The sequence below is a fragment of the Chiloscyllium plagiosum genome, chromosome 11 (genome assembly GCF_004010195.1).
Source record: "Chiloscyllium plagiosum isolate BGI_BamShark_2017 chromosome 11, ASM401019v2, whole genome shotgun sequence".
Lineage (NCBI taxonomy): Eukaryota > Metazoa > Chordata > Chondrichthyes > Orectolobiformes > Hemiscylliidae > Chiloscyllium > Chiloscyllium plagiosum.
The window spans coordinates 13,135,879-13,163,654 of NC_057720.1; the positions used below are offsets into that span (position 1 = coordinate 13,135,879).

The 27,776-nt window shown below is 41.7% G+C and overlaps 1 protein-coding gene across 2 annotated transcripts in view; it reads left to right on the forward strand.

Annotated features, from left to right (window-relative positions):
* Positions 1-27,776, forward strand: part of LOC122554150 (heparan sulfate 2-O-sulfotransferase 1) — a 210,007-nt gene that overhangs the window by 24,272 nt on the left and 157,959 nt on the right. The window lies entirely within an intron of this gene.

The window sequence follows — 27,776 nt, forward strand, 5'->3', positions numbered from 1 at the left end:
CAAGGTCTCTTTGTTCAGCAACTCTCCCTAGGACCTTACCATTAAGATGTATAAGTCCTGCTAAGATTTGCTTTCCCAAAATGCAGCACCTCTCATTTTTCTGAATTAAACTCCATCTGCCACTTCTCAGCCCATTGGCTCATCTGGTCCAGATCCTGTTGTAATCTGAGGTAATCTTCTTCGCTGTCCACTACACCTCCAATTTTGGTGTCATCTGCAAACTTACTAACTTGACCTCTTATGCTCGCATCCAAATCATTTATGTAAATGACAAAATGTAGAGGACCCAGCACCGATCCTTGTGGCACTGCGCTGGTCACAGGCCTCCAGTCTGAAAAACAACCCTCCACCACCACCCTCTGTCTTCTACCTTTGAGCCAGTTTTGTATCCAAATGGCTAGTTTTTTTTTTAGATTAGCTTAGATTCTCTACAGTGCGGAAACAGACCATTCGACCCAACTAGTCCATACCGACCCTCCGAAGAGTAACCCACTCAGACCCATTCCCCCTAACTAATGCACCTAACACTATGGGCAATTTAGCGTAACCAATTCACCTAACCTGCACATCTTCGGACTGTGAGAGGAAACCGGAGCACCTGGACAAAACCCACGCAGACACGGGGAGAATGTGTGAACTCCACACAGACAGTTGCCCGAGGCAGGAATTGAATCCTGGTGCTGTGAGGTAGCAGTGCTAACCACTGAGCCACCGTGCACCAGTTCTCCCTTTATTCTGTGAAATCTAACCCTGCTAACCAGTCTCCCATGGGGAACCTTGTGAAATGCCTTACTGAAGTCCATATGTATCTGCTGACCTTGTCCTTCTAGATGGTAGTGATTGAGGACCTGGAAGATGTTAGCTACGGAGCCTTGGTGAATTTCCACATTGCATCTTGTGGATGGCACACACTGCTGCTGCTAAGTATCAGTGGTGGAGGGAGTGGATGTTTGTGGATATGGTGCAAATCAAACAGACTGCTTTGTTCTGCATGGTGTCAAGCTTCTTGTGTTGTTAGAGCTGTAGTCATCTAGGCAGGTGGAGAGCTCACTTTCCTGACATGAGCCTTGCGGAGAGACTTTGGGGAGTTAGGTGAGTTACTCACTGCAAGTTTCGAAGCATTTGACCTTTTGTGATCACATTGGTTAAGTTTTTGGTTAGTGGTAAACCCCCAGGATGTTGGTAGTTGGTTTGTGGGGGATTCAATCATGGTGATGTCATTGAATGTCAAGGAGCCATGGTTAGATTTTCTCTTGTTGGAAATGGTTGTTGCCTGGCACTTGTGTAGCATAAATGTTGCTTCCCACCTGTCAATACAAGCCTGAATATTGTACATGACTTGCTCATGGATTATTTCAGTTGGCGACAGCAATGAATTTTGTGGTTAAGAGGAGGCTCTGAAGCTTCAGAAAATGGCCCACATTTTTAGAGGATTTCACTGTTGATTTGAATTGATTGGGGTGAGAGAACTTTAGTCTTCTGGGCATTCAGTGAAGGACCCCATCCATTTGTACTTGTCTGACATGGTCAATAAGTTGCAAGAATCATAATTGGTGAAAATATTGACTCGTCCTCCACCAGCAGATCCAAAACATCAGCCCCTTGACAACTAAAGATTTGTTTTTGCATAGAACCAAGTTGGTCAACTGAATTGATTTGAATTTATTGTCATGTGGAGCAAGGCACAGTGAAAAACTTTGAATTGCGAGCAATACAGGCAGATCAGAGTTAAGTAGTATAGATAAGTAAATAATAGGTAAACAGACACAAAAACAAAAACACAGGTACAGGCGAATGTTAAGAGCTTGAATCCGTTCAGTATTCTAACAACAGTAGGGTCGAAACTAGTGCATGTGTTCAGTCTTCTGTATTTTCTCCCCAATGATAAAGGTTGTACAAAAACATTGCCAGGGTGGGTGGATCTGTGAGAACGTTGGCGGCCTTTCCTTGACAGCGGGCCTGGTAGATGAATTCTATCGATGGGAGTTTGGTCTTTATGATCGTCTGGGCTGAGTTTACCACGCTCTGTAACTGTCTCCGATATTGAATGGTACAGTTGCCATACACATCCAGACAGAATGCTCTGGATGGCGCATCTATAAAAGTTGGCAAGGGTATCTGAAATAATGTTTCCAGTCAAGTCCTCATGTAATGCTGATTCATTTAATGTTCCTTACCTTTAATATTGTTAATAGCAATATATCCATTTAGTGATGCTTGTCACTGACTTTGTGTACTGTGGGCTACGATCAGCTTTTACATGAGGGCTTTGCTTTTTTTTTGTTGGTTTAATGCCATGGGCTACTTGTGCAGGGAGTCTGTTCTGTTATGGTAATATCACTGGCCTCGTAAACTGACCTAGTGGTCCAGGCTAGTGCTGAGGGGGCATGCGTTCAAATCCCACCATGTGCCATCTGGAATTAAAAGCACCCCTAGTGATCATGAAACTATCATTGTCACGAATATCTGTTTGTTTCTCTAATACCCTTTAATTACTTGGTCAAGGCAACAGGTGATTCCAGAACCACAGTGACAACCACAATTCTTACATGCCCTCTGCAATGGCCTAACAAGCCGTTGAGTTCAAGGGCAGTTAAAGACAACCAGCAAAGGCAACCTATGTCTGCCACATCCAAATCCCATGAAAGAATGAATATAAAACTCGTGTTTATGTTTTTCTCCACATTTCAAAATGTCTACCATCTATACAAATACTGATGTCATACTGTGGTTCTGTTCGCCGAGTTGGGGATTTGTGTTGCAGACATTTCGTCCCCTGTCTCGGTGACATCCTCAGTGCTTGGGGGCCTCCCGTGAAGCGCTTCTGTGATCTTTCCTCCGGCATTTGTAGTGATTTGTATCTGCTGCCTCCGGTTGTCAGTTTCAGCTGTCCGCTGCAGTGGTCGGTATATTGGATCCAGGTCGATGTGCTTATTGATTGAATCTGTGGACGAGTGCCATGCTTCTAGGAATTCCCTGGCTGTTCTCTGTTTGGCTTGTCCTATAATAGTAGTGTTGTCCCAGTCGAATTCATGTTGCTTGTCATCTGAGTGTGTGGCTACTAAGGATAGCTGGTCGTGGCGTTTCGTGGCTAGTTGGTGTTCATGGATGTGGATCGTTAGCTGTCTTCCTGTTTGTCCTATGTAGTGTTTTGTGCAGTCCTTGCATGGGATTTTGTACACTACATTGGTTTTGCTCATGCTGGGTATCGGGTCCTTCGTTCTGGTGAATTGTTGTCTGAGAGTGGTTGTTGGTTTGTGTGCTGATATGATCCGCGTCCATGAACACCAACTAGCCAAGAAATGACACGACCAGCTATCCTTAGTAGCTACACGCAGATGACAAGCAACATGAGTTCGACTGGGACAACACTATTATTATAGGACAAGCCAAACAGAACAGCCAGGGAATTCCAAGAGGCATGGGGCAGGATTAGGGTATTGTAGTCATTGGGACCAGGCTGACCTCGTTAATGAGGAGGTTCTTGATTGGGGTTGTTAATCTGGGCCAATTTGGTCAGCCAAGGCTTTCCTATGTAGCCAGGAGACAGTGGCTTTGTCTCAATGTAACTAGTCTCGTCATCCATAAGCCCTGGGAGAGATGTTCAAATCCCACCAGGCCACATAGGGGTGAAACGTTAAGTCATTAAAAAGCTGCAGCCAGGAGATTTTGAGTCTCCTCAGTTGAGGATTGACTCCAAGCTGGCTGGTCACTCTGTGTACTATGCAGTAACAAATAAAAGATGACTTGGTGACTGGACACAGCCACTGTGCAGTTATTTCAGGGCATAGTCATAGAGATTGTTGAACTTGATGAACAGCCATGATCATATTGAATGGCGGAGCAGGCCTGAGGGGTTGAATGGCCTACTCTTCCAACCTTCTATGTTTTCAAGCCATTGACGTTTGACCACTATATCAGAATTTGCAGTAAATTTGGGGCCACTGCATAGTTTCGTTTTTAAATTTCTTTCCCCTTTTCCACTCTAACATTGCTACTGCTCAGATATGAGAAAATTGTCTTAGCATTGTAAAGTCATCAAATCCCTTATGAATGTTGGCATTTTAAAATCTTAGGGACTGAAATATTTGCCTGTCCTTTCTGTCATGTGGTGATGGGTTCTCAAGAGAAGAATTGGCAGTTTAGCATACTGAAAGGATTATCTTGAAATTTCTCTTGTAACAATGTTTCTGATTGAATAGCTCCAAACGTGAAGTGCTCGGTTTGAATATGTGCCAAAGAACTGAGCATGTGTACTCAACAGTATTCCAAGATAATTAGAGCAATTTATTTCTGCAGCCGTTTAATGTGACAGGGAAATGGCAGATAATAAAACACCTTGTTGCTGTATGCAAACTTGTTCTGCTTACTGTTAAAGCTTTCCATATACCTTTTTTCTTTTCCTTTATGAAAGGCCTAATTATTTTTTACACATTGATTATCTATATGCTGTAAATGTTTACATTTTGTCATGCTTTATGCTTAACTGCTCATTGTCCTATTTTAATGCATCTCTATTAATCATTCTCTGAGAAATAAATCTTTATTTGTCATGGAGCACAGTGATAAATAAACTTAACATACCAAAACAGAGCATTGTATGAAGCATATTTGCTAGAAAATATCACTGTACAGTGTAGTGTATGTTCTTTAATTGTGCATATGCTTGGTGTCCGCTTTGGGACGACAAGTTTTTGAAACAGTTCATCTCCACTTCCTATTCTGTTTCCTTGCTTTTATGAGTTGTTGTTTCCCCTTTACATTATCGGAAAATTTGTCACGCTGCATTACAGACAGCTGCCCTGTGTCACTTACTCGAAGTTAACTATATTAGGATTAAGACAACCTTTTTAAAAAATAACCATTGTTTTCTTTCGTGAAAGTTAAGTAATTGGAAAAATCAAGAAATAGAGGTCATCAGTTTAAGGTGAGCAGCAAAATGGCAAAGGTGATGTGGAAACATTTTTTGTATGGCAAATGATTAGGATTTGGAATGCACTGTTCAAGAGTGTTGTGGAGGCAGATGGCTTTCAGATGGAATTTGTGTAATTATCTGAAGAGTGAACATTTCCAGGGTTACTGGGAAAGGATGGAAAAGTGGAATTAGTTGAGTAACTTACAGCAAGCTGGTACTGTTGGACTGAATAGCTTCTTCATAGCATCATCGAATTCCGACAGTGTCCTTCAACCCAACAAGTCCACACCAATCCTCAGAAGAGTATCCCACCCAAACCCATTCCCCCACCCTACTACTCTACATCCACTCCTAACCAACACATTGTTGAACACTACGGGCAATTTAGCATGGTCAATTCACCTAACCTGCACATGTTTAGATTGTGGGAGCACCCGGAGGAAACCCTCTCAGACACTGGGAATGTGCAAACCCCACACAGACAGTCACCTAAGGCTGGAATTGAACCCAGGTCTCTTGTGCTGTGAGGCAGCAATGCTACCCACTGATCAACTGTGCGACCCTATGCATTCTTCTATGCAGTTAAGCATTTAAAACTTGCTGTAGAATTTTGCTTGAAATATTGGATACATAACTGTTGAATTTATAAATTTGAGATTCCTTCATGACTGATGTAAGATTCAAAGTACAGACCACAATTAAAATTGCGATAAATTTGTAGGGACATAAGAAATAGGAGTGGAAGTCGGCCATCCAGTGTGGTATTTAGTGTAGGCAGTAGTAAACAGCTGTGCCTTCCACAACTTGTGTCCATGCCTCTTAGATATCTGTGGTATTACTTTCTCAAGCATTCTGTTGACAGGTGATCTTTGATTCTTCTGTTGGTGTGTACTGTTGTCTGAAAACACCAAGCTTTTTATCCTCCTCTCCTTTAGTCTATCCAGGGCATATTTAAATCTCCTAGATAATAGAGTTCGTCTTTTGTCAGAGTCCAGAGTCCCTCAGCTTCTCTCTGCTCTGCTCTGCAAATGTCACCACATTTGTTTCTGGAAGACATTGGCACATATACCCCATCCATCATGATCAGCATTCACTACCTTCACCAAGCAAGTTTCCATCTTGGCCACATGCCATCCTGAGTTGGAACTATATTGCTGTTCCTTCACTGATTCTGGGTATGCAGTTGGAGCTCCATTCCCAACGGCACTGTGAATGTATCCACATCCAAATACTGCTGCAGTTCAAGAAATCAATTTACCGCTATTTTGTCAAGGACAGTTAGAGATGGACAATAAATGTTTAGCCAGTGAGTTAAAGATAAACATAAATTTGCTTCTTGGCAGAATAGCTTGTTCCTTAAAAAAGCATGTGTTATAAACCACAATACTATGTAACTGCCCTTTCAGCATAAGGTGTGAGACAAAAAATATTTTTAAGTTTGTCAAATGCTTAACTACTTCAATTCTTATGACAACTTACTTAACCATGTTATTTAACAGCCACAGGTGATTTCTAACCACATTATTAACAATTGACATTTTTCAGATAAGATTAACCATCATACTTCATAGCTTAGCCTTGGCATAAAAAGGCAATTGACATCATAAAAAGACCATTGCAAAAAAATTACTAAGCTTTACAATGTGATGAAGTGCTGTGTAAATGCAAGCATTACACTAATTGATCCCGTTAAGTGAATTGAAATTTGAGTGACCATGCTTAAGGGTAAGATGATTATTAGTGGGTTGATCTAAAGCGTTTGCAGCAACAGTCACCTGTTCTTAGAAATATGGGGGCAAGTGATTTTCCATTGGGGAAAGTGAAACTGAAGTCTCTGTTTTAAAAGCTGATCTGATAAACATGTATTTGGGCCCTAAATAACAAACCATGGTTTGGTGTAATGCGCAACGGCAGTTTTTTTTTATTCATGTGATAAGGGCATCACTTGGCTGGGTCAGCATTTATTGTCCATCCCAATTGGCCCGAGTGCAGTTAAAATTCAATTTGCTCTTGCTCTGGACTCGCATGTAGGCCACATCAGTTTAGGATGGCAGACTTCCTTCCCTAAAGGACATATGTGAATCAGATGGGTGTTTATGACAATTGAAAGCGGTTACATGGTCAGCATTAGGTTAGATTTCTATTCCAGAGTTGTATTGAACTCAAATTTCACCATCTGCCATAGTGTTTGCAATTGACGCTCTGTTACAATTTTATTTACATATTTTATTTTCCTTCTTCAAAAACCTCCAAACGGACCCCACCACCAGGGATATATTTCCCTCCCCTCCCCTCCCAGCGTTCCGAAAAGACCACTCCCTCCATGACTCCCTCGTCAGATCCACACCCCCCACCAACTCAACCTCCACTCCCGGCACCTTCCCCTGCAACCGCAAGAAATGCAAAACCTGAGCCCACACCTTCCCCCTCACTTCCCTCCAAGGCCCCAAGGGATCCTTCCATATCCGCCACAAATTCACCTGCACCTCCACACACATCATTTACTGCATCCGCTGCACCCGATGTGGCCTCCTCTACATTGGGGAGACAGGCCGCCTACTTGCGGAACGTTTCAGAGAACACCTCTGGGACAGCCGGACCAACCAACCCAACCACCCCGTGGCTCAACACTTCAACTCCCCCTCCCACTCCACCAAGGACATGCAGGTCCTTGGACTCGTCCATCGCCAGACCATAGCAACACGGCGAATGAAGGAAGAGCGCCTCATCTTCCACCTAGGAATCCTCTAACCACAAGGGATGAATTCAGATTTCTCCAGTTTCCTCATTTCCCCTCCCCCCACCTTGTCTCAGTCAAATCCCTCGAACTCAGCACCGCCTTCCTAACCTGCAATCTTCTTCCTGACCTCTCCGTCCCCACCCCCACTCCGGCCTATCACCCTCACCTTGACCTCCTTCCACCTATCGCATTTCCAACGCCTCTCCTCCAAGTCCCTCCTCCCTATCTTTTATCTTAGCCTGCTGGACACACTTTCGGCACGGTGTCACAGTGATTAGCACTGCTGCCTCACAGCGCCGGAGACCTGGGTTTAATTCCCGCCTCAGGCGACTGACTGTGTGGAGTTTGCATCTTCTCCCCGTGTCTGCGTGGGTTTCCTCCGGGTGCTCCGGTTTCCTCCCACCGTCCAAAGATGTGCAGGTCAGGTGAATTGGCCATGCTAAATTGCCCGTAGTGTTAGGTAAGGGGTAATTGTAGGGGTATGGGTGGGTTGCGCTTCGGCGGGCTGGTGTGGACTTGTTGGGCCGAAGGGCCTGTTTCCACACTGTAATGCAATGTAATGTTCATTTTCCCATTCTTGAAGAAGGGCTCATGCCCAAAACGTCAATTCTCCTGCTCCTTTGATGCTGCCTGACTGCTGCGCTTTTCCAGCAACACATTTTCAGCTCTGATCTCCAGCATCTGCAGTCCTCACTTTCCCCTCGAAGAAACCTTAAACACTAGATTACCCACATAAGTTCTCATTTTAGTGATCTTGAAATCATAATTAGAAAAATAATACATTTTGACAAACACTGATTGGAATGTTGTCTGGATTTAGTGTAGGAATAACAGGGGAAATTTTAAACCTTAGAGCAATCCTTTGTACATATCTATCATAAACAACATGTTACCCCACATACAACGGCAGGATGCGATCATCCTTGGAGATAACACAAATGCTAATGCCCTAATCTGTTATGCAAATGATTTCCTGACTCAGTGATTCCAAGACAATACAGGTGTGACATACCTCTGGTCAGAAAGCATTTCTGAATGGAAGAGATTGAATTGATAGATGAACTTCATAAAAGCAGGGGAGTAATGTCTCAATGAAATGTCAATCACAATGGATTGTCATCCACATTCTTTTCTGGCTTTCTTCCCCACCTAAAGACAGTGCTGTTTGACCCTTTAGTGTTACATTAATGTCCAGAGAGAGAGAGAGTCCCATTTCATCTTTTAACATTACATCTTGAGAATCAGGTTCCGTTTGTTTTCCAAACTCAGATTTGATATTAATGTTAACATCGTACTTGACATCTATCAGTGAAAATTGTGCCAGAAAAAAATATGAACCATGCACAGTTTTGGAATGTAGAACCTAACTTCCCTGATACTCATCGTCTCAGTTGCGAACAGTGATGTATGTCTTGAGATTATTTCCTGGACTGTTTGATACGATCATGTAGTATCCATGCACTTGAGCTTTCTAGCAATATCAAATAAACATAGTATAATTGCTATTTTCCTCATTCCTGAAGAAGGGCTTATGCCCGAAACGTCGATTCTCCTGTTCCTTGGATGCTGCCTGACCTGCTGCGCTTTTCCAGCAACACATTTTCAGCTATAATTGCTTATTGCAATACAGATACCTTGGATTTAAATATCATTCGAAAGGGTTTGCCAACAAAACATGTTGGGAGGTTTGACCTAACCAGCAAATGATGGGCTACATTTATCAACAATATAATTGTTTTGTCAATTGATATAAAGTACAATGACAAGGTTGCATCTTTCCTTCATATTTTCTTTGAAAATCAAATCAACCAAGTGTGTTTGCTGAATTTGAGTTCAGTAACATTTCGAGTGGGGGAACAGGATTAAATAGAGCACTAGAGGCCCTTGGGGGGCAATTTAAGTTGCATGCAGATGCTTTCCTGAAAATAAAATATTAGTTGTGACATTGTATCCATGGAATTATTTAAATACCCTGAAGCTACCCGAATTGCCCATTCTATCCAAATTAAAAAGCTTGTGCTCAGGCTGAAGAACTACTTGTTTGCATTCCTTTGCTGAGTGGCTTTGAGTACAGTTGAAAAAGAAATTTGCTGTGCTTGTCCTTTATTCCAATAATAATAGGCAGATAATTGTCTGAAATATTTTCAGTATTTTAGTAATAAGGTCGAATGTTTGGAGAAAAAAAGAATAAAAGCAAATTACTGTGGATGCTGGAATCTGAAATCAAAAGACAAAATGCTGGAAAATCTCAGCAGGTCTGGCAGCATCTGAAAGGAGAGGAAAGAGCTGACGTTTCGAGTCTAACTGACCCTTTGTTAGACTCGAAATGTCAGCTGTTTTCTCTCCTTACAGATGCTGCCAGACCTGCTGAGATTTTCCGTATTTTCTCTTTTGGTTTCTAATGTTTGAAGATTGAGCAGATTAAAAAAATTCTATACATGCCAGATGAAAATAATGCAGGATTTCAATTGAAAGAATTTTTTTTCAATAAATAGTTAGACCAGTCTATAAACTGGAATAATTTAAAGTTTAAATTTTATGTTAGTTTTGAATGCAGGGACCAAAAGATAAATAACATTCCACATCAAAAGAGCCTCAGGATTTTGTTCCAAGCATTGTCAGTGTTGCCTGCTAAACAAAAGCATAGGTGGTTCCTTAGTTTTTCATCCGCTTGAAAAGTGCAAACAGGAACTGTGAAAAACAAGAAGTTGATTATTTTTATAACAGCTTTTCATTTACCGCTGTTGTACCCATTAAATGAGCCTGTTTGTGTCGTCCAGTATTCTAAGGCTTTCCTTCTCACTAACGTAATTGCCGCCTGTTTGTTTTAAGTTTTATCCATTTAGTCTCATTTGAGGACACTTCTAAGGTATCATCCATCCTCCTTGTAGTCATCAGTTTATTGTAGAACATAGAAAAATACAGCGCAGTACAGGCCCTTTGGCCCTCGATGTTGCGCCGATCCAAGCCCACCTAACCTACACTAGCCCACTATCCTCCATATGCCTATCCAATGCCCGCTTAAATGCCCATAAAAAGGGAGAGTCCACCACTGCTACTGGCAGGGCATTCCATGAACTCACGACTCGCTGAGTAAAGAATTCCTTCCATACCAGGCAACATCCTGGTAAATCTCCTCTGCACCCTTTCCAAAGCTTCCACATCCTTCCTATAGTATGGCGACCAAAGCTGCACACAATATTCCAGATGCGGCCGGACCAGAGTCTTATACAACTGCATCATGACCTCAGGACTCCGGAACTCAATTCCTCTACCAATAAAAGCCAGTACGCCATATGCCTTCTTCACCGCACTATTTACCTAGGTGGCAACTTTCAAAGATCTGTGTACATGGACACCAAGATCCCTCTGCTCATCCACACTACCAAGTATCCGACCATTAGCCCAGTACCCCATTTTTTTGTTACTCTTACCAAAGTGAATCATCTCACACTTACCTACGTTGAACTCCATTTGCCACCTTTCTGCCCAGAGGACATTGCGAGGACATCTTTTTTTTTACACCAGTTGCCTGCTACTTCAACACGTCACCTTGTTCCCTGGCCATATCTATCTCAGGTTTGCTGCAGTGCTCCACTGAATATGGACCAGACCACTGACTCTTAAGCGTACGTGTAGTCATGTTTAAAAAAAAAAATGGCCCTGCCTGTTCTGTTCTCTGCAGTGGAGAATTTCAAAGATTAACGTCCTGAGAAGACAGCTCTCTCTTCACCTCAGTCTAAATGGAGACCTTTATTCTGAAGTTATCATTCAGATCTGCATTCCCCAACAAAAGGAAGCATTCCTTCAACACCAACCCTGTCAAGACCCTTCAGTATACAGGGGAACCTCGGTTATCCGAACGTGATGGGCGGGCACTGTTTTGTTTGGATAATCGATTAAATGCTTTTCCTCTGGGGCTTGGAGTTTTTAAAGTCTGCTTCCCATTCAGGAGATGAGGTAGCAGCATACTGCCCGCCTCCAACATTGACCTCTGCCTCCAACATTGACCTCTGCCCCCAACCCCATCCAACACCGAACCCCCCCATCCCCAATGCCATCCAACACCGCCCCCCCCAACTCTGTATATGCATACGCACACACACACAGCCCCACACACAACTTTTTACTACAACTTTTTGACAAGTTCCGCCTTTGCCCTGTACAGAGCAATGTTGGAGAGATTATCTGGGGAAGGGGGGTTTAGGGTTCACCCCTGTGTAGAACTCCAGGGAAAGTGTATGGAGAGAGGGCGGGCAGACAGTCATATGGAGATGGTGCCTGTTTAATCACTGTAAACAAAAGTCATGATTACTTTTGGAAACGCGTCTTTGATTAAATGTTTCCATCGGGACCTCGAGATCTCCTTCAGATAATCCGATTTTTGGATAATTGGTATTCAGATAATTGAGGTTCCTCTGTAATTGTTAAGTCTGACCACTTCTCATTTTTCAAATAGCTAATGATTATATGTCCAACCTACAGAATCATAGCTCTTCATTCCAGGAATCAATGTAGTAAATCTCCTCTGATTTGGCTCCAAAGCGCACACATCCCTTGATATAAAGAGCAATTGTGGTGCAATGATAACATCCTTACCTTTGTGACAGAAGATATGGATTCAAGACCCACCTGCCTTGGACTTGTTTATGAAAGGAAAAAGTTTGTCTTAAACTACACTGTCTTTGATAATTTTATAGATCTCAATCAGGTTAACATTTTGTAGATGTGGTTACAATGAAATGTAGCAGCAGGAGAAAGCCATTCGACACATGATTAGATTAGATTTCCGACAGTGTGGAAACAGGCCCTTTGGCTCAACCAGTCCACACCGACCCTCCAAAGAGTAACCCATGCAGACCCATTTCCCTCTGATTAATGCACCTAACACCATGGGCAATTTTTAACATGGCCAATTCATCTGGCTTGCACATCTTTGGACTGTGGGAGGAAACGGGACCACCCGGAGGAAACCCACGCAGATATGAGGACAATATTCAAACTCCACACGCAGGTACCCAAGGCTGGAATTAACCCTGGGACCCTGGCGCTGTGAGGCAGCAGTGCTAGGCGCTGTGAGGCAGCAGTGCTAATCACTGTGCCACCATGCCGCCCCACGAGCATGACACCATGAGCATGCACCACCACTTTGCAACATGATCATTGCTGAGCATCGAGCTTTGGAAAGTTTTTCCTTTTACTGCAGTACTAAAGTTCTATGCTGCCAAATGATTATTTATAAGCTGATCACATCTGCAATGAGATTATAAAGAGTGTCGCATTTTTTTGCATTCTTAGAGTTCAAATTTGTAGGTTTTTACATAAAAGCTGCAATGCTGAGTTCAAAGCCTGTTCTCCTGGCATTCTTAAATTGTTGTGCTCTTCTGAGTTTGACCTCAACAAGAGCACTCTGATTGAATTACAGATACGTAACACACTATCTAAAGTATGTGTTTCTACATGTTGATTGAAACTGGAGATGAGACAAAGACTTTATACGCTACTCCAGAAGGCAATTTAAAGGGACAATACTTGAGGCAATTGTACCAGGAACTGTCACTTCAGAAATGTTGAGTTGATTATAATAAAGAATATTCAAAAAGGTTTTGCTCTTTAATACTTAGACAAAAGTCTCCTTTTCAGTTTTGCTATTTATTTGAAATTGAGTGCAAAGTAAGTCTTCTGATTTTAATATAATGCTATAACTAGTTTAACAGACAATTACTTAACTTTTGCAAATGTTGGAGCATCATTTTGAAAGCAGTGAAGTAAAGTGACTCTGTTTCATACCATGTAACTAATTATTCAATTTTTTAAAAAATTACAGTAAAACTTGAAGAATGTTGAGTGTTTCTCTCCCACAATCCTAAAAGGGTTATTGTGTGGAACGAAATCTGGTTCGTTATTGCATTCTCCATCAAAATCTTTAATTTAACCAGTATTGTATTGTGTTGTTGAATCTTAAACTTTTTCTTTTGATCAGGTAGCCTCAGCTGGTGCAGAAATTGAACTCATGCTGTTGTCACTCTGCAACTCAAACTAGTCTTGCCAAATGAGCTAGCCAACTCCCAGACTCAGTTCATGGATAGAAAATTGGCTAATGGGCAAGAAACACCAAGTGGGGATAAGGGATTCTTCTTCAGGTTGGTGACCCATGACTAATGTGGGGTTCCACAGAGATCAATGATGGGACTGCAACAATATATATTAATGACTTTGAGGAAGTAAACATACCATAACCAAATTTTCAGATGGCACAAAACTAGGTGGAAACAGAGGTTGCAAGAGCAATACATCTTATACAGATGTACTAAATGGGCAAGAAATTGGCAATTGAGTACAATGTGGGAAAATGTGAAATTGTTCATTTTGGAAGGGAGAGCAAAAGAACAGTAATTTAAACTGAGAAAAATTGCAGAAAGATACAACGCGAAAGGGACTTGGTGTATTTGTGTGTAAAACAGCGAAAGCTAGCATACCTCTGAACTGCACTTGTAATTTTTACTTGCTTGGTGTAAAGACCTGATCTTATATATTTATTATGGATTGAAATGGGAAAATGACTGGTTTAAAGTCAAGTATTGTTGCACTTTTTAAAAGCAAGTTCCCTTACGCTCATTAGAAGTGCTGTTTTCACAGCTGTTGTTTCAAGTAGTGGGGAAGCTCAGTTAGAAAGAAGGCCGAATACGAGTGGCAGTTTGGCTGGTCACAAGTAGTTGATTGATAACTGGTCACATTTCACAGTTGAAAGACAAAGTCCTCCTGCCTACTAACAATTATGTGATTTGGCTTCCAGGTAGCTGAATTACTTGGGGGTGTGAATATTCCGGTCAAAAGCCAATGGACCTCTGGAAGGGAATAATTCATAGAGACTCTGACAGCATAGAAACAAGCTCTTTGACCAACCATTTCTGTGCTGACCAACAAACGCCAAACTGCACTAATCCTATTTACTTGCACTTCAAACATAGGTGACTATGGCCCAGCATTTTAAGTACTCATCCAAATACTACTTCAATGTTGTAAGAGTTGCTATGTCCACCTCCCCCTCAGGCAGCTGTTGGAGTTTTAACTAGTGGGGTTATAAGTCAACAGTTTGTAATTGTCTACCTGTAATCAGAGTCTGTTAATTGTGATAAATAATTCTTGTTTATGACAGAAAATGGACTTGTGCTTTTTGTCAACCTGGGTTGAAAAGACAAGTAAATTTTAAAATCTTTAATTTTAGTGACACTTCGAGGAATATAGGGGCTTGATTTCCAGTGCACTACCCTAGTGAGATATATCACTGGTCCAATTCAGTTTCTGGGCAATGGTAAACACCTGGAAATTGATAGTGTGTGTTCAGTGAATGTAATGCTATTTAATTTGAAGGGATATGAGTCATTTCTCATGTTGGAGATGGTCACCTCCTGACACTTGTGTGGTATGAATGTTGCTTGTCATTTAATCGCATCCAAGCCAGAATAGTGACAAGGTCCTGTTGCGTATGGAAATGGATTCCTTCAGTATTTGAAGAGTCTGTTGACATGTCCATCTTCATTTGAGCTTGGTATGATGCCAACCAGGTTTTACCCCGTTTCTTTTTGACTCCAATTTTGCTTGGGCCTCTTGATTCACTTCTTGGTCAAATACTGACTTAATGACAATGGCAGTCACTCTTGCCTCACCTGTGAAGTTTGGCTCTTTAGTTCATGTTTGAAATAATGCTGTACTGAGGTCAGGAGGAGTCACATCATACTCCAAGCCTGAATTCGATTTTTCCCTCACGAACGCTGTTTTGTTTCAGGAGCCGAGTGATTTGCTGAAAGATGACATTTCTTTGTATGTGAATATGGTTTGGGATGGTGTAAGGAGCATAAGCTTCAAATTGTGTTGAAATTATATTAAAATTAATATGCATGAATTTTCTTGGAAACTGATTTGAGTGATCTTGCAAATGTGATAATTTTGCATTTTTTTTTGTATCAAAAGTCAGAGTAATTTGTGAAGTTTAAGTGCAGGAAATAGAATAGAATCCCTACAGCGTAAAAACAGGCCCTTCAGCCCAGCAAGTCCACACCGACTCTCCGAAGAGCAACCCACCCAGACCCGTTCCCGTACATTTACTAGTGCACTTAACCATCACATTCCTGAACACTATGGGCAATTTTCCATCGCCAATTCCATGCACATCTTTGGATTGTGGGAGGAAACCGGAGACACAGGGAGAATGTGCAAACTCCACACAGACAGTTGCCCGAGGCTGGAATTGAACCCGAGTCCCTGGTGTTGAGAGACAGCAGTGCTAACCACGGCGCCACCATGCCGCTCCAAATAGAAGATCACATGCTCTTGATAAATCATTCTGAAATAGTGGCCTGTTACTGAACAACACAAAGATTCATTTTTCATATGCAGTCATAGTTGTCATTCTTATGCTCATCGTTTTGTTTGATCTGCAACTGTCCACACACTACTTTCCAACATAATCCTGATTAATGGAATTTTTAGGAACTGGTAAGTATGCCTTCCTTTATTGGTCAGAGCATTGAGTATAGGAGTTGGGGGGGTCATGTTGTGACTGTACAGTTGGTTAGGCCACTTCTGGAATATTGTGTGCAATTCTGGTCTCCCTCGTATGGGAAGGATGTTGTGAAACTTGAAAGGATTTAGAAAAGATTTACAGGGTTGGAGGGCTGGGAGGCTGAATAGGCTGGAGCTGTTTTCTCTGGAGCGTCGGAGGCTGAGGGGTGACCTTTATAGAGGATTATAAAATCCTGAAGGGCATGGTTTGAGTAAATAGACTGGGTTGGGGGAGTCCAGAACTAGAGGGCATAGGTTTAGGGTGAGAGCGGAAAGATATGAGACCTAACGGACAACATTTTCATGCAAAAGATGTGTGTGGAATGAGCTGCCAGAGGAAGTGGTGGAGGCTGGTACAATTACAACATTTTAAAAGCCATCTGGATGGGTTCAGAGGGATACAGGTCAAGTGCTGGTAAATGGGGCTAGATTAATTTAGGATATTTGGTTAGCATGGACAAGTTGGACCGGAGGGTCTGTTTCCATGCTGTAGATCTCTATGACTATAAGTATAATTCCAGGCTGATTGTTTGTAAATGTGAATTTCTTTCAACGCATTGACTATGGTGCATGAGTTTTACAGACTACGATGAAGTGAAATTGAATATTTTTATTTGAGAAAATTATTAATGAAAGCCTTGTTTCACCCTTTGATAATGTGCTTGTGAGATCATGCTTAATTTTAAACCCCTCTAATTTTGAGACAGCAGGATTTAATGTATTAATTTTTATGCCAAAGATTATGCTACAAAGTAGTTCATATGTTTTTCTGTATGTAACTGGGAAAATCAGGTCAAACTGTTGCCCCTATTTCAAAGAAAAATATTCAAGTCCAGTAGAGGATAAGACAGACATTCCCAGAGAAAGAGGATAGAAATGTCACCAATTATTATTAGTCTGAAGAGACCGTGTTAAGGGAGAAGACAAGCTTGCAACTGACCAAATCACTGCCTTGGGTGATGTTTTAATTCACTCATCCTGACTAACTGTTGAAAGGATTTCCATCTGAGGCAAAGATGCTGTCATGATCTCCAGCATCATAATACTGGACAAGTCAGGTCCCAGAATGAAGCCTTACTTGATCGACCTTATGTTTTATCCTTCTTTCTTGAATGGAAGTCAGAAACTAAATATATTCACATCAAGCTGCCAATATACTTTTAATAAGCTAGCATTAAAGTTTGTTATGTGAAAGAAGAATGCTGACTGTATTACAGTGGACAAGAACTGTTGAAACAATCCCATTAAGAAGATTAGAAAGAACGATTCACTGTTATTCCCAGCAGTACTGTAAGGATCATATCTTTTTTTTATTTAAAAAAGTTGGACTGCGATCAGACAATTGTTTTCTTCAAAGAAAAAACAAGATTTACCAGGCTGGCTGGATAATTTCACAGCAAGTAATTTGCTACCTGCCAGAACCTGTCAAACGTACAGGCACAAAAATAATGTGCAGATAATCAAAAACCAAAAGTAGTGTTTACAAGGAAAGCTGATTGAGCAGTTTGGAACTGGAAACAAGTTACAGTGAAACCCAGGAACACAAAATACATAGGAGCAAAAATGGCCTTTAGTAGAGTGATATGCGCTTCTTGTCAGACGTGGGTGTTTAAAGAGAGTTTAAGGGTTACTGCGGATTATGTCTGCAATAAATGCTGTTGGTTGCGAATCTTATCAGATCAAATGGATCGGTTGGAGAGACGGTTAGAAGCGATGAGGAATTTGCAACAACAGTATGTGATGGATGGCAGTTATAGGAAGGGGGGAAAGTCTCAGGTACAGTCACATAGATGGGTTAATTCCAGGAAAGGTGAAAGGTAGGCAGCTAGTGCAGGAGTGTTATGTGGCTATACCCATTTGAAACAAGTATGCTGTTTTGGAAAATGTAGGGGGTGATGGATTCTCAGGGGAACGTGGCACGAGCAGCCAAGTTTCTGGTATTGAGACTGGCTCTGATGCAATGAGAGTTACGTTGGGTTCCAAGAAATCAATTGTATTAGAGACTCTCTAGTCTGAAGTATAGACAGACGTTTCTGTGGCTAGCAGTGAAAAATCAGAATGGTGTGTTGCTTCCCTGGTGCCAGGATCAAGGATGTCTCAGAGAAGCTGCAGAATATTCTCATGGGGGAGAGGGGCCAGCAAGAGGACATTGTCCACATTGGAACCAACGACAGAGGAAGGGAAAAGGTTGAGATTCTGAAGGGAGATTACAGAGAGTTAGGCAGGAATTTAAAAAGGAGGTCCTCAAGAATAGTAATATCTGGATTACCCCCGGTGCTACAAGCTAGTGAGGGCTGGAATAGGAGGATAGAGCAGATGAATGCATGGCTGAGGAGCTGGTGCATGGAAGAAGGATTCACATTTTTGGATCATTGGAATCTCTTTTGGGGTAGAAGTGACCTGTACAAGAAGCATGGATTGCACCTAAATTGGAAGGGGACTAATATACTGGCAAGGAAATTTGCTAGAGCTGCTCGGGAGAATTTAAACTAGTAATGTGGGGGGATGGGACCTAGGGAGATAGTGAGGAAAGAGATCAATCTGAGACTGGTACAGTTGAGAACAGAAGTGAGGCAAACAGTCAGGGCAGGCAGGGACAAGCTATTAATTAAACTGCATTTATTTCAATGCAAGGGGCCCAACAGGGAAGGCAGATGAACTCGGGGCATGGTTAGGAACATGGGATTGGGATATCATAGCAATTACAGAAACATGACTCAGGGATGGGCAGGACTGGCAGCTTAATTCCTGTTAGGGTGAAAGGAAAGGCTGGTAGGTATAGGAATGCTGGATGACTAAAGAAATTGAGGATTTGGTTAAGAAAAAGAAGGAAGCATATATAAGATATAGACAGGATAGATCAAGAGTATAAAGGCAGTAGGACTATATTTGAGGGAAATCAAGAGGGCAAAAAGCGGTCATAAAATAGCTTTGGCAAGTAGAGTTAAGGAGAATCCAAAGAGTTTTACAAATATATTAAGGACAAAATGATAACTAGGGAGAGAATAGGGCCCCTCAAAGATTGGCAAGGCAGCCTTTGTGTGGAGCCGCAGAAAATGGGGGAGATACTAAACAAGTATTTTGCATCAGTATTTACTGTGGAAAAGATTATGGAAGATATAGAAAGTAGCAAAATAAATCGTGACACCTTGCGAAATGTCCAAATTACAGAGGAGGAAGTGCTGGATGTCTTGAAACATAAAGGTGGATAAATCCCCAGGACTTGATCAGGTATACCTTCGAGGACTTCTGTAGGAAGGTAGAGAAGTGATTGCTGGGCCACTTGCTGAAATATTTGTATAATCAGTAGTCACTGGTGAAGTGCCAGAAGACTGGAGGTTGGCTAACGTGGTGCCACTGTTTACGAAGGGTGGTAACGACAAGCCAGGGAACTATTGACCAGTCAGCCTGACATCGGTGGTGGGCAAGTTGTTGGAGGGAATACTGAGGCACTGGATGCACACGTATTTGGAAAGGCAAGGACTAATTAGGGATAGTCAACATGGCTTTGTGCTTGGGAAATCATGTCTCACAAACTTGATTGAGTCTTTTGAAGAAGTAACAAAGAGGATTGATGAGGGCAGAGCCAGTAGATGTGATCTATATGGACTTCAGTAAGGCATTTAACAGGGTTCCCCATGGGAGACTCATTAGCAAGGTTAGATCTCATGGAATAAAGGGAGAACTAGCCATTTGGAGACAGAACTGGCTCAAAAGTAGAAGACAGAGGGTGGTGGAGGAGGGTTGTTTTTAAGACTGGAGGCCTGTGACCAGTGGAGTGCCACAAGGATCGGTGCTTGGTCTTCTACTTTTTGTCATTTACATAAATGATTTGGATGCGAGCATAAGAGGTAGAGTTAGTAAGTTTGCAGATGACATCAAAATTGGAGGTGTAGTGGACAACTAAGAAGGTTACCTCAGATTACAACAGGACCTTGATCAGATGGGCCAATGGGCTGAGAAGTGGCAGATGGAGTTTAATTCAGATAAGTGCGAGGTGCTGCATTTTGGGAAAGCAAATCTTAGCAGGACTTATACACCTTAATGGTAAGGTCCTAGGGAGAGTTGCTGAACAAAGAGATCTTTTGAGTGCAGGTTCATAGCTTCTTGAAAGTGGAGTCGCAGGTAGATAGGATAGTGAAAAAGGCTATTTTAGATTGCACAGTGTGGAAACAGGCCCTTCAGCCCAACAAGTCCACACCGACCCTCCGAAGCGCAACCCACCCAGACCCATTCCCCTACATGTACCCCTTCACCTAACACTACGGGCAATTTAGCATGGCCAATTCACCTAACCTGCACATTTTTGGATTGTGGGAGAAAACCGGAGCACCAGGAGGAAACCCACGCAGACACTGGGGAGAATGTGCAAACACCACATGGAGTTGCCTGACGCAGGAACTGAACCCAGGTCTCTGGCACTGTGAGGCAGCTGTGCTAATCACTGTGCCACCGTGCTGCCCAAAAGGCGTTTGGTAGGCTTTCTTTTATTGGTCAGAGTATTGAGTGCAGTGGTTGGGATGGGATGTCCTATTGCGGCTGTACAGGAGATTGGTTAGGCTGCTGTTGGAATATTGCGTGCAATTCTGGTCTACTTCTTATCGGCTGGTACAATTGCAACATTTAAGAGGTATTTGGATGGGTATATGAATAGGAAGGGTTTGGAGGGATATGGGCTGGGTGCTGGCAGGTGGGACGAGATTGGGTTGGGATATCTGGTTGGCATGGACAGGTTGGACTGAAGGGTCTGTTTCCATGCTGTACATCTCTATTATGCTATGACTCTAGTGTGGATAATTGATCTCCCCAGTAGAAGTTGTCTGTTCTCTACAATAATGCACTCAGTTTAAACTTGAAGAAAACCAGTTACTTTTCCTGTTGCAGTTGCTCTGAGCTATGACCTTTGAAGCCATAAATCAGAGACATTTTCCAGATGCATCGGTCACTTTGTATGACTTAAACAACAAAAGCTTCCACAGAAACTCAACTGAGCATCACCTCAATTCTGGGAATCCAAGACTGCTAACTTTCCATTTCTGTTTGCTCCCCTCATCAATAATGTTTTTCTAGAAAGTGGGTGGGGTGGGGATTGGAGGGTTGGAGGTTTATAAGGGGATTGGAGTTTTAAATAGTCATGTTATATGCCAATTGTTTGTATCTGTTTACCTGTGGCTATAGTCTAATTACTTGTGATAAATAGCCAAAAATCACAGCACCAGGTTATAGTCCAACAGGTTGATTTGCAATCACTAGCTTTCGGAGAGCTGCTCCTTCAGATGGTTGTGGAGAATAAGATCGTAAAACGTTTTTTACACCCCAGTCCAACACTGGCATCTCCAAATCAATGTAATAAATTATAATTCTTGTTACATGTAGAAACCTGGTTTGTCCTTTCCACCAAACTTTATTTGAAAGGCAGGTAAATTAGGGAACAGTGTGCACTTTTGTTATGAAGTTGAAGGTGTGTTCTGTACCGTTGAGAGAGTGAAAGATATTTTGCACTGAGGAGTTGCAGGCACTTTTTATGTGACTGACTAACTGTCTGAGTGTGGATTGGAAACTTACAAATATGTAACATTTGCCTGTTGTCATAACAGTTTGAATTTAACCAATCAGTTCAGATTCTGTCACACGATACTAAAACCTATTTGAATTTGAATTTTACTGTTTTGACAATATGGAACCAATGAGATTATCTGAATTTTGGGGTATAAATAAGCTGGCATTTTGAGAGTTAGCCAGAGAGAGCGCAACTTGCCATCTAGAGAGAGACTGCTATTCAAAGCACACTCTTTCAAAAATATCTTTTCATTTGAAACATCTTTGCAGCAAAAGAATGAAGACGACTCGGAGATCTTCAGCTGAAAGAAGACAAATTAGATTGATGTAATTTTAATAGGGGCTTTTATCTGGTCAGTATATTGTTATAGGTTTGGAGGTAGATAACAGACTTTTAAGAGAAAGTAGCTTAGAGTTGTAAATAGTTATTATTCAATGTTCACTTTTAGAGTTAAAGAATAAAAGTGATATTTTTATTTAAATAGTGGAATTAGCAGAATGGTTCGCCACCATATTGTAAGACTTTTTAAAAAAAACTTGAATATTGTTATGACTCCAGAAATAGTCTTCTATCCCATTAGGGTGTAACAATAACCTACATACACTACATAACCACACACTGGAGCTCATTGCAAATGGGCCATCAATTTTTTTTTCTGAACCTACTCATTGGTGAGATCATTCAATAGCATGAATTTTTATATGTGCTGATATGAATTTAAATTCAGTGGTGGTCTTGCAAAGTCTTCAGTGAAACAACTGGAATATCGCACAGCTAAATTGTCAGGGAAAACTTAAATAGGGAGAAACATAGCAAGAAGATTTAAGAGGCTTGGCTATCCATCTCTCCTTCAGCAAAATAGAACATAGAACAGTACAGCACAGTACAGGCCCTTTGGCCCTCGATGTTGTGCCGACCTTTTATCCTACTCTTAAGATCTAACTCACCGACATACTCTGCATTGTACTGTCTTCCATATGCCTATCCAAGTGTTGCTTAAATGTTCCTAATGTATTTGACTCTACTACCACTGCCAGCAGTGTATTCCATGTACACATCATTCTCTGTATAAAGAACAAAGCTCTGACATCTCCCCGAATATTTTTCCAATTACCTTAATAATATGCCCCCTTGTGATGGACATTTCCGCCATGGGAAAAGGTCTCTGGCTATCAACTCTATCTATGCCTCTCAACATCTTGTACACCTCTATCAATAGACAATAGGTGCAGGAGTAGGCCATTCTGCCCTTCGAGCCTGCACCACCATTCAATATGATCATGGCTGATCATCCTTAATCAGTATCCTGTTCCTGCCTTATCTCCATAATCCTTGATTCCACTATCCTTGACAGCTCTATCCAACTCCTTCTTAAATGAATCCAGAGAGTGGGCCTCCACTGCCCTCTGGGGCAGATCATTCAACACCGCCACCACTCTCTGGGTGAAGAAGTTTCTCCTCATCTCTGTCCTAAATCGTCCACCCCGTATTTTTAAGCTGTGTCCTCTGGTTCAGCACTCACCCATCAACGGAAACATGTTTCCTGCTTCCAGAGTGTCCAATCCTTTAATAATCTTATATGTCTCAATCAGATACCCTCTCAATCTTCTAAACTCAAGGGTATACAAGCCCAGTTGCTCCAGTCTTTCAGCATAAAGTAGTCCCGCCATTCCAGGAATTGACCTCGTGAACCTGTGCTGCACTCCCTCAATAGCCAGAATGTCTTTCCTCAAATTTGGAGACCAGAACTGCACACAGTACTTCAGGTGTGGTCTCACCAGGGCCCTGTACAGCTGCAGAAAAACCTCTTTGCTTCTATACTCAATCCCTTTTGTTATGAAGGCCAGCATGCTATGAGCCTTCTTCACTGCCTGCTGTACCTGCATGCTTACAAGAACACCCAGATCTTTGTACTGCCCCCTTACCTAAATTGATTCCATTTAGGTGGTAATCTGCCTTCCTGTTCTTGCCACCAAAGTGGATAACCATACATTTATCCACATTTAAACTGCATCTGCCATGCAGCTGACCACTCAACTAACCTGTCCAGGTCACCCTGTAATCTCCTAACATCCTCCTCACATTTCACCCTGCCACCCAGCTTAGTATTATCAAATTTGCTAATGTTATTACTAATACCACCTTCTATATCATTAACATATATTGTAAAAAGCTGCAGTCCCAGCACTGATCTCTGCGGTACCCCACAGGTCACTGCCTGCCATTCCGAAATGGAGGCGTTGATCACTACTCTTTGTTTCCTATCAGCCAAACAACTTTCAATCCACGTTAGTACTTTGCCCCCAATACCATGCTCACTAACCTCTTATGTGGGACTTTATCAAAAGCTTTCTGAAAGTCCAGGTACACTACATCTACTGGATTTCCCTTGTCCATCTTCAGAGTTACCTCCTCAAAAAATTCCAGAAGATTAGTCAAGCTATCTCTTGTCCTTCCTCGCTCCAATGAAAAAAGCCCTGTCTCCCTCAAACTTTCTTCGTAAGACATTCCCTCCAGGCAACATCCTGGTAAATCTTCCACACCTTATAATGAGACGACCAGAACTGAACACAATGTTCCAAGTGTGGTCTGACCAGGGATTTATAGAGCTGCAGCATAATCCTGCAGTTCTTAAAACTTAATTCCCCTGCTATTGAAAGCCACCACACCATATGCTGCCTGAACAACCGTGTCAACCTGGGTAGCAACTTTGAGGGATTTATGGACATGGACCCAAAGATCCCTCTGTTCCTCCATACTGCCAAGAATCTCGCCTTTAATCCTGTAATTCAGATTTGACCTTCCAAAGTGAATTACTTCACACTTTTCCATGTTGAACTCCATCTACCGCCTATCAGCCCAGTTCTGCATCCTGTCAATGTTCTGTTGCAACCTACAACAGCCCTCCATACTTTGCCAATGACACAAAGGTCAGTGGAGTTGTGCAAACTTACCAACCCATCTTTCTTCTTCTTCATCCAAGTCATTTATAACAATCATAAAGCGCAGATGTCCGAGAACCAATCCCTGCAGAACATCACTGGTCACTGAGCTCCAGGCTGAATACTTTTCATCTACCACGACCCCTTTGTCTTCTATGACCCAGCCAATTCTGAATCGAGACAGCCAAATTTCTATGTATCCCATGCCTTCTTACTTTCTCAATGAGACTACCATGGGGAACTTTATCAAACGCCTTGCTAAAATCCATGCACACCACATCTACTGCTCTACCTTCATCACCATGTTATGTTACATCCTCAAAGAATTCAAGAAGGTTTGTGAGGCATGACCTGCCTCGCTCAAAGCAATGATGATGATCTTTAATCAAACCATGGTTTTCCAAATAATCATAAATCCTGTCTCTCAGAATCCTGTCCAACACTTTGTCCACCACTGATGTAAGTCTGACTGGTCTGTAATTCCCAGGATTATCCCTATTTCTTTCCTTGAATAAGGGAATAACATTTTCCACCCTCCAATAATCTGACACTACTCCAGTGGACAGTGAGGATGCAAAAGTCATCACCAAAGGCACAGCAATCTCTTCCTTCGCTTTCTGTAGGACCCCAGGGTATATCCCGTCTGGCCCACAGGATTTATCTATCGTTAGGCTTTTCAAAATTTTCAGCGCATCCTCCTTCGTAACATCAACCTGTTGGAGCATTGCAATGTGTTTCACTCTGTCCTCAGAAACGTTGATGCCCCTCTCAGTAGTGAATATTGAAGCAAATTCCTCCTTATTGCAGATGTGTTCTGTTTTGATGGCCAGGAATGCCAGTTTAAAATCCACTAATGAGACTGAATGAATGATCTTGTGTGTATTAGTCCCAGTTCTTGTTTAATACCATCAAAATTGGCCTGGCTCCAATCTAGTACTTCAGCTTGTGGACCAGGCCTATGATAGAATCACACCAACCCTCCAAAGAGCATCCAATCCAGACCCATTTCCCTACCCTATCCCTGTGATCATGTATATGCTGCTAATCTTTTCCCCTATTTTAAAACTAAGAGAATTATGGTCCCTGGTCCCAAAGTGCACCCATAAAACACCTCAGTCCTTGTCTTGTCTTATTAGAAGAAATTGAGTTTTGCTCCTTGTCTGGTAGGGCCATCCACATATTGGTTGAGAGGGTTTTCTCGAACAGACTTAAATTCCTCCCCATCCAAGCGCTTAACACTATGGTAGTCTGAGTTTATGTTTGAAAAGTTAAAATCCCCTAGTAGTACAACCCTATTATTTTTACAGCTGTCTGCGATCTCCCTACATATTTGATCCTCCATTTTCTGCTGACTTTTGGAGGGCCAATAGTACAATCAACCTTCAGTCAAGAACTTTGATCTGACTGTTATGGTTTAAAATATTTTCATTTGGCTTCTTTGCCTTGTTTCGTGCTCACGCCTTGCCTTTAAATACCTTCTTAAAACCCAAATATGGTGTTCGATCATCCTGTGTCACTTTTCCAACTTCACCTATATTTAGTATTTAGCTTGCTCCTCTATCAAGTGGATATTTTATTTTTCAATATTGACATTGTTACATAAACACAAGTTTCTTGTTAAGTGTATAAGACATGGAATTCTGTCCCTTGTTACCAGTATATACCATTGAGTTAAATTGTTTGTTGTGACTTACCAGAGTTTTTGCTGTTGGAGCAATTTTTGTGTGTTTTTACATATATTAACTCAAATGCCAGATGTTATCGCTATTGAAGAAATGCTGTAGTAAAGCTTCCACAGTGGGAGCCATGTAATGGAAGTCAAGTTGCTGCATTCTTTCAGGAAGTTTAGAAACTCGTACAGAAGATGAACTGCAACAAATTTCTTAATATAAGTAGGGCTGTTGTTTTGTTGTACACGTACTTCTCCTATAACGCCATAGTTATGTTCCAGTGAAACCTCGCTTCATGGACAATCACTTAATAGAAATAATGGGACCTATGGGAAAAGTGGGGTTGGGGCAGACTAGCAAAAAAGTATCAATCACAGTCGCTGAAAAATAACCCGAAAGTCTAATGCGAAATATAGCACAACCTGAATGAAGGTTGAAATCATTTATTAATGGAACAAGAGTAAATTTAACACAGTTCGTTTAAAAATGTAAGAAAGCTGGTCTCTGTACAGTACCTCTCTCAGTAAGCAGCTACCATTGCGCACGCGCAAATGGGGTCAAAAACCGGTGCTGATATTGTGCATGCGCAGAATGACGCAGGCGTTGTCGCGTGCACAGAGCGGCGTGGAGAATTTGGTGTGAACATCGGCACATGCGCAGAACAAAGTGCATGAACCAAGCCCTGTTGAAATTGCATTATTGCCCACAGAGCTAAGCGTTCTTGAATATACCATTCCCAAATTCATCAGCGATGTTCCAGCCAAACCAATCTGACAAAATGTGTTATCCCAATACTACCAGTAATAACACTGAAAAGCTTTTTTTTCTGACTAATGAACTGCTGCATTGTGTGGTCAGTTCTGCTAAATAATTTTGTGGTTTGGTTCATTTTGTAACCTGTGATTTTTAATATAAAAATATAAAGTAGGCTTAGCAACGAAATATCAAAATGTAGTGCTAGTTTCACGTTTAGACATCACTTACTTTATGTCAACGTGATCGACACAAATATTTTTAAAGTTTAATTGGACATATGGTATGAAAGTTGATGTCAGGTTTCAATCATATCCCATTTACTATGAATGATACATTGCGATCATTATGTACAGCGTAGACATTTTATTCATGACTTCGCTGGATTCATTACTCAGGCTCTTTTAGTGTGCTGCATGGTATTTGTAGATGTAACTTACATATTCTGGATGTGATCTTTCTGAATAAAGAATGGAAAATGATTTTTTCATCTATACAATCTGTATTTATTCATCAACTGTGCCAAAAAAATCAGGAATTATTACTGGAAATTGGGAAAATTATTTTAAGTGTATAAGTATAATTGAGATGGGAGGGATGTGATTGTGGTGCATTGAAACCATTGTATCTC